General features: G+C 43.3%; 1 protein-coding gene across 1 annotated transcript in view; it reads right to left on the reverse strand.

Annotated features, from left to right (window-relative positions):
• Nucleotides 1-6,960, reverse strand: part of BACH2 (BACH transcriptional regulator 2) — a 184,872-nt gene extending 177,912 nt beyond the window's left edge. Inside the window, exon 1 of the mRNA XM_034408987.3 lies at nt 6,093-6,960. The gene's annotated coding sequence lies outside the window, so the exon portion shown is untranslated. The remainder of the gene's footprint in view (nt 1-6,092) is intronic.
• Nucleotides 6,961-7,722: the final 762 nt, after the last annotated feature.

Genomic DNA, 7,722 nt, shown 5'->3' on the forward strand with positions numbered 1-7,722 from the left:
AATCCCAACGTTGGACATGTGAAAATAAAGATAGGATTTTCAGCAATATTTAAAATACAATACATAGTTACATTTATTTCTGAGTTCATATACACTATTTCTATATACAGCAAATTTAAATCTGAAAACTTGAAAACTCTTACAGAAGCAGGTGCTGTTAACTTCACTTGACTTGAGAAAGCATCAAACATTCTATTTGCACTCATTACTCCATCTTAAGAAAACATTTAATTAACATACGTTCCTCTTTTAGATTGCTGTGATTTTATAACACTTTGCTGGAAGTGAGTAAGCATGCACTGGATTGCACTGTAAAATTTCCCACACATCTATCTAGTGACAAGCAGCAGCATGGAGTCATTCTTCCAGTCCTCAACTTGTCTTTCCCGCCTATACTTTCCAAACATTAATTACAGCTAGATTTTTATCGCAAATGTTGTTTGCATTTCTGTACTGTAGCTCATCAATGGAGCTCAACTGAAAACACCCAACATCTTCACACCATTGCTGAAGGCACTATTTGTGCAGCTTGAGAAAAGGAAGCATGTCACAAAACAAGTTATCCTCAAAACTCAGGATACAATCAATCCAAACTCTTATTCCCACGCTTATAATGCAGTGAGGTTTTTAAAAACACCCTGTTTAAAACACCCTGTTTAACAATGTTGATATTAAGTATCCAAAATTTCCAACGCAACACCTGATTTCTGGTTGTACTAAGAGGAAGTTTCTAATTGTGAGGCAGATGCGAATGCCTTCTAGTAATGTCAGCATTCTTTGAAAAAAAAAAAGTGTTTTGCCATACTTTATTTCACTACTATAAAATATCCTAGCATTTTATAATAAAGGTTGTCTTAAAATCCTCACATGGATTTACACAGGTGTATGCAACTATCCAAAATGCTATTGTAGTATCAATTCCCATACAAATAAAATTATATTCCCATATCAAAAAGATACATGAATGACTTTCAAATGGGAGGAACAATTTCATATGTTTTAAAACTAATCAAAAAAATTGTTAAAACAGTGGATTTAACAAGAGATTCATGTCAAGGAATTCAAAATATTTTTTTTTTAAAAAACTACAATTTAAACTACAATTTATGTTTAAATTCAGGCTGGTTGATCTTAAGGGTCATATGCCTAGGACCATGGGTAAATATCCTGTTTCCCCGAAAATAAGACCTATCCCAAAAATAAGACCTAGCATGTTTTTACACATGCACCCAATATGAGCCCTACCTGCAAAATAAGCCCTACTTAAGAGCCTGCGCAGCCAGTCAGCTGCCCATTCTGTCTGGTTGCTCGTAGTGCCATGGCCAAGAGGCACAGTGGGGTGAAGGTGGAACTACCCCATATGTCCCATACCAGCTTACCTCAGGGCCCCCGCAGCCAGGCCATCCACACCCTGACACCTGCTTCGCGGTAGCAGCACCAACAACCATGTGCAGCAGGTGCCAGCCTACTTCTTCTGCTTGCTCATGGCTGCAACAGAGCAGGAGGCCGAGTGGTGGTGCCACAGCCACGAGGTAGGTGTCAGGGCATGGGGGCCTTGAGGTAAGCCGGTGCGAGGGGCAGCTCCACCCCCGCCTCACAGCAGCAGCACTAGCACACCATGTGGCCTCTGCCTCACCATGAGCACACAGAAGAAGTGGGACTCCTATACATGGGAAAAAAATAAGACACGCGCCATGGGGCCCAAAATAAATAAGACGCACTCTTATTTTCGGGGAAACATGTGTACTGATTCATTCATACACGTTTGCATATAAAATTGAGAATTGAGGTAGATAAAGATAAAGTCTCTATCCTCACTTATTCTTCCCAGCCTGTTCCTTACCTACAAATTTTGCAGCTGCTTTCGGTAGTCATGCCTTCAAAGGATTTTATGGCTAAATTTTGGGCAGCTGTTTTCTTAAAAGGCCTTGTTCTTGCAAGACTTTCCAGTAGGATTACAGAGCACTCTCAATTACAGATCCCTGAGCTGCAGACACTCTAGAGGTTTTGCACTCAGATGATTCTATGATGGGTGGGTAGGGGGCCTTTCAGGAACTGAGGCTTTTAGAAATGTCAATAACTATGGAGTGGGAAACCAAATAGCAAAGTAACTATGGGCACCTGCACATCTACATCAAACCCTGTATCCCACCTGGGAATTGCAAAATTTTACCCCAAATTTAAATTATGGTTTTCAAATTAAGCAAGGATGGTTCTGGCTTGTTTAAAGTTTTAACTTCAATTAAATAACATTCTGATTTTTAAATATACTACAAAGAACACTTCTGCTTTAAAATGGAACAATTATCCCTTGAACACACAGGTGGTCCTTGGTTAACAGCCATTCGTTCATCAACCAAAGTTATGCTGAATGAGGACCTATGTTGCAGCCATTACAGTGTCCTGCAGTCACATGATCACCATTATTAATCTTCAACAATAAGCAAAGTTAATGGGAAGCCCGGCAGGTAGTCACAAATGGCAATCACTTGACATCACACTTAATGATTACATGGGATTTGCCTAATATGCTTAACAATAGCATTGCTTAGTGATAGAGTATGTTCCCCTGTGTCCAGTTCTTGTCAACTGAGGGGACAGATGATTACCATGATTAGGGAGAGGACATACCCAATATGTTCAGCTAACTCATTCAGGTAATGCTAATCAAAGTTTAGTATTACTCTGAAAGATCCCATGGCTACTTAGAAGCAAAACATCCACCTAATCAGTACCTTGGTTTCTTCATCATTGTATTACATGGGAACTATACCTGTATTTTATTAAGTATATTCCATATAAGGATATTTTATATTAAATATATTCTATAAGTTTATATTAAATTCTTATTTTTATAGAGCACAAAAAAACTATAGATCTGTAGCTTAGGATCTTTATAGTCCAATATAATATTTACTCAGAATTAAGTCCAAACAGGTTCAGTCGCAGGTAAATGCACACAGGATTCTAGATTCAGCAGACAGTAAAAAGCATTGCATAGGAAGACAAAGAGTAGGTAATGCAATGGCTTATTCGACCCTGTATGCATAGACATCTCACTTAGTACCCACCAAACTTTTTGACCCATCTTCTGAAAACTTACAATAAAGAGGTGGCATGATGTAAAATAAAATCTCGGCTTCTGACACTCCGTTTAGTTACAGGAATGCCTCTGCACTTTGCACAAGTCCACAGACATATGAAGAACATTCAGATGCTGGGCAACTGTAGCTTTGGATTTTGTTAGCAAGCAAATTCACCAAGTCAAAGTTGGTGGTAGTAGAAAGCCACCAACTGGAGCACAAAGACGATGGTAAGGAAAAGCTACTCTAGTGTAATGTTTTTTTTGTGTGTGTGTTCTGTGCAACTGGGCACAAGTGTAAGGGATGGTGCCCATGGAGAAGGAGCGGGTATGAACCAGCAGTTTCACAGGAAGCGGGTGGAACATATTTCAGAAAGGGGAGAGGGACCACAGGCAGCCCAGCCCAGAACTGGATAGGATACAGAGGAAGAGAGTTAGGATAGCCACTCCCTAAAATGTCCCAGGCTATATATCCTTTAGGTTGAGAGTAGTAAGGGTTAAATCTGGCAAGATTCTGTGCGTAAGCAAATAAAGAACTGAATTATTATTCTTTGCCATCCTTGAGCTTAGCCTGACAAGAAGCCTTGTCATAGCAGCAATTTTGTAAGAGTTTCCACAAGATTCCAAATGTCTCTTTATTGCTATACAATCAGTTCCAATTCCTTGAGATCCAATGGATATAACTTCACCAAGCCTGTCAAGAACTGAGTTTTTGAATATTTCTGTCATCAACTCTATTATCCAGCTACCCTGTGCTCTTTTTCAACTGCCTTTGATTTTTGCACATTTCAGCGTCTCTTCCAATGATTCTTACTTTCACATTTATGTGCCCCAAAGACTGAAGTTAATGTTCATTGTTAATGCTTCCACTTTAGCTTCTAGTTTTACTTGTCTCCTAGTAAAATCAATCCAGGTATCTACTAGTACAAAAATATTCCCTAAACTGAGGGCATTAATTTACTAGACTCCAGGAGTCTTCTAAGTAAATTTGCATAAGACTTCAATGTGCTGTCCAATGTATGGACTTTAGCCTGTCTTTAAATGCTACAACATGTTAGCTTGCAAATACTACAGCTCACAATTGCTTTTCAATATAATTTTCTAAAAAATGTGTTTCCAACTGTTGCCTCAGTTTAAAAGTTTATTCCAGATTTGTGTGGACTTTCATCATTGAAAGCCTGATGAATTCTTTCAAACTTCACTTAAAAGCATTTTTAAAAAGACAGCCGCCATATTACAAAAATAACCTGTTCCACAAAAAGAGAATCACGGTTTCATATTTAGCATACTTCATATCAGGCATTAGAGTTAGCTATGTGGTTTATATGTTACATTTGTAATAATCTGGGAAAATCATTGTAGTTAACATCTCTCACCTTATACCTGAGTCAGTGGGGGAAAGGCAAAGTCTTTCATTAGGCATTATCTTCTTCAAATATCCCATGAGGCAAGGAAGATATTGCAGTGGGAAGTAATTACCCTTTGCCGTGCAACTCAACAGATTAAGGTGATAGAGAAACCACAATTAAAAACTAAAGACTGCTTATTGTAAGACAAGAAGTACCCACCTATTCTCTTCACAAAGATGCTTCCTTTAATTAAAATCACTTTGCAGCTCAGTTCGTGTAACTAATCAATTCATCAAAAACTTAGCAATCAGTGGCGATGTCTGAGTAAACGTGCTTACAAACACACACACACACACTTGCACTTGCCAAGGGAAAGAATGAATAGAGGATAATAATAAACAAGCTCCAAAAAACAATCAGTCTTTATAAACACACAGGAAGGTGTAGTAGAGCACTGTAACCTCACCTTCCCATGAAGTGTGTGTGTGTGTGTAATGAAGGCACTCAGCACTGACCAGACCCACATCACAATGAATCTCAGAATGTGAATAGGAAAATCTAATGGGAGAACTGGGATCGAAGTCCCCGAAATAATGAAGCTGGCTTTATGTGCCTTTGCCTGTGCAGGATAGCTTGAATGGGTTATCTGACAGGAAGCATTTAGCCATCCTGACTGAATAATAAACAAAACACACTCTTTCCCCCATCCTTCCTTCTCCCCCAGCCGCCCCTATTATTCTAGCCAACGCCAAAAGGAATCTGAGCAGTTCCCTTAACACACCAGCCCCTTTCTTGATTGCAACTTGTGCCTTAAGGTACGGTGAGCTTTTCCTACCCCTTTCCAGACCCATCACGCCGTTGCTGAAGTCCTCCAGGTAGAAGGACCAAACTAACAAGGCACCAAAAGGCATGAGCGTAAAACGACCGGTTCCCATTTGTTTGCAATGGTAGCCTAGTTAGCGTCCTCTTCCTCCCTCCCTCCCTCCCTCCCTGCTGGATAAAAGGGCTTCGCAACCTGACAGCTGCTGGGGGTGGGGGGAGGGAGCGGTCTCTCTGACAGCCCCCCCCACACACACCCCATTCCTTCTGATGCCAGACTTACTATTCTGAGCTCCTCCTTCTGCAGCTCCTTCAAAACAGCCATCCCTCTCGCTCTCCTCGGCTTCCACTACTCTCACTCATCACTTTTACTCCAGCGCGACGGGATAGATAGAAGCTTTAATGCAATTAAAACTGACCCGCCGTAATCCGCTCTCCCACTCCACACACACACACACACACACACACACCAACCCACCACTGTCCTCCTCCCCAATCCCCTATAAAAGCTACACTTCCGTAGGTTCGCTAGTAAAGACTAAATCGGCGCCGGTCGAACCGTCCGCAGCGGGGCTGGCGACCTGAGCCGCACCGGCCAAAGCGTGGCAGCATTTTCCAAGCCACGTCCAGCAATGCAAGCGTGCTCCTCTCTTTGACCCAGGCGCATCTCCCGACAAGCCAAAACTGTGTCTGTCTGTCTGTCTGTCTGTCTGTGTTCCCGTCACACACACAAAGCGAAATCAGGAACCCAGGACACACCAAACTTCACCTCCAGCCTTCAGAAAGGGGGAGGGGGGGGAAGGAAACCGGGAAACGGGACAAGAGGGAAGAGGGAGGCTCACCTCTAGCACCGTAACTTTCGCTGCCTCCGCGCGTTTCCCGCCAGTGTTTTCGAAAGGGGCGAAGAGAGAGCCCGGGTGGCGAAAGCGCGACCCCAATCTTCTTTTTGAGGGCTCTGGTTTGCTGAGGTGGTGCTGGCGAAAATGGGCATGGGAAGAGTCACAAGCCGATTGCTTTGCAACAAACCAGCAGGAGCAGCAGCAGCAGCGACCAAAAACAAACCCAGCTGCTGCTTCCCGAGGCAAAGTCTTGCAGAGAAAAAGGGGGGGAAAGGGAGGGGGGAAAGTAACACATATGCATATAAAAGGGAGGGGGCGGGGAGGTGGAAGAGGGAAACTAGAGGAGAAAGGAGGAGGAGGAGGAGGCGGAGGCTGCAGCAGCAAGAAGGGTGAGGGGAGAAAGAGTGGGGGGCGGGAAGGGGAGCCAGGCAGAAATTGCTCTGTCGCGGGAGCGCTTCGGGGACCGTCTCTGCGCAAGGCGGCGGCTCGTCGACAGCTCCTGCAGCCCCCGTTCTGTCGGCTGCGCGGACTCTCCCCGTGGCTCGCGCTCTTCCCAAAGGAACGCCGCCTACTCGCCTCAATCGCTACATTGTTGACATTCGCAGGCTGACATCATCCTCCTGCTGCCGCTGCCGCCGCCACCACCACTACCGCCACACACGCTCGCGCGCGCACACACACGCACACACACACACAGACGGAGTAGGAGCACCCCGCCTTCTCCCCCATTCACAACAACGGTGCGCAAATCGCGTGCCGCCTGCTCCTCATGGGGAGGGAATGGGCCAAAGACCGGCGTAAGCCTTCTTTGAGAATAGGGGTTCCTGCGTGGACAGTTCTCTCCGACGGTTCTTGTCGCATGCGCACACCCTTCTCCAGTTTCTCCGGCGCGACGCTTCATCGTTCTCAGCTCCCTCCTCCTTTTGTGTTCGTGCAACTTTTGAGAGGCATACTGGGAATTGTAGTCCTTCTCCCCCCCTCGCCCCCCACGTTGCTGCTTGTAGTCAGAGCAAGGCTCAGTTGTGATGCTCTGGCAAAGCGTACCCAAAAGATCGCTGTTAATGCCGCTTTGGTACCGCAATTAGTTTTCTTTGATTCTTTGATGTAGAGATAGGCAACGTTGCGCTCGTGGGCACTAATACTTCTCAGATAGCATAGCTCCTTTGTTGCTTGGAAGGCTCTTTGTCCTGACTGACATTTTAATTTTTTTTTAATTGAAAACTTAAATAGAAATATAAAATAAAAGCACAGCCTTGTGGTAGGTTTATTCGCAGGAATATTTTTGGGCTCCAAAAAACCCCCCACTAAGATGGTTGTGATCATTCTCAGCCTTTGATCAAATTCACCTTCTGGTAATGTTTTTGTTTTTTTTTAATGACCAGCCATGAATAATAAAATACAATAAAATAAAAATAATTGTGTGAGCGTGCCAACCGCATGGTCTCAACATTTGTGCCCTGGGCCCCAAATGACAGCTTTCCTCTGAATAATAGTAATAAAAAAGCATGGTTTAATAGTCTTCAGCATCAATTAAACACTTTTAATAAAAATGACTCAGCATAAAATAAAACAAAGTAATAAATGGTAATAAGTCAATTAGTCTTGATGACTAATAAAAGTCAATATAGATGGA

This window comes from Pantherophis guttatus, chromosome 1 (genome assembly GCF_059756535.1).
Source record: "Pantherophis guttatus breed Tessera chromosome 1, ASM5975653v1, whole genome shotgun sequence".
Lineage (NCBI taxonomy): Eukaryota > Metazoa > Chordata > Lepidosauria > Squamata > Colubridae > Pantherophis > Pantherophis guttatus.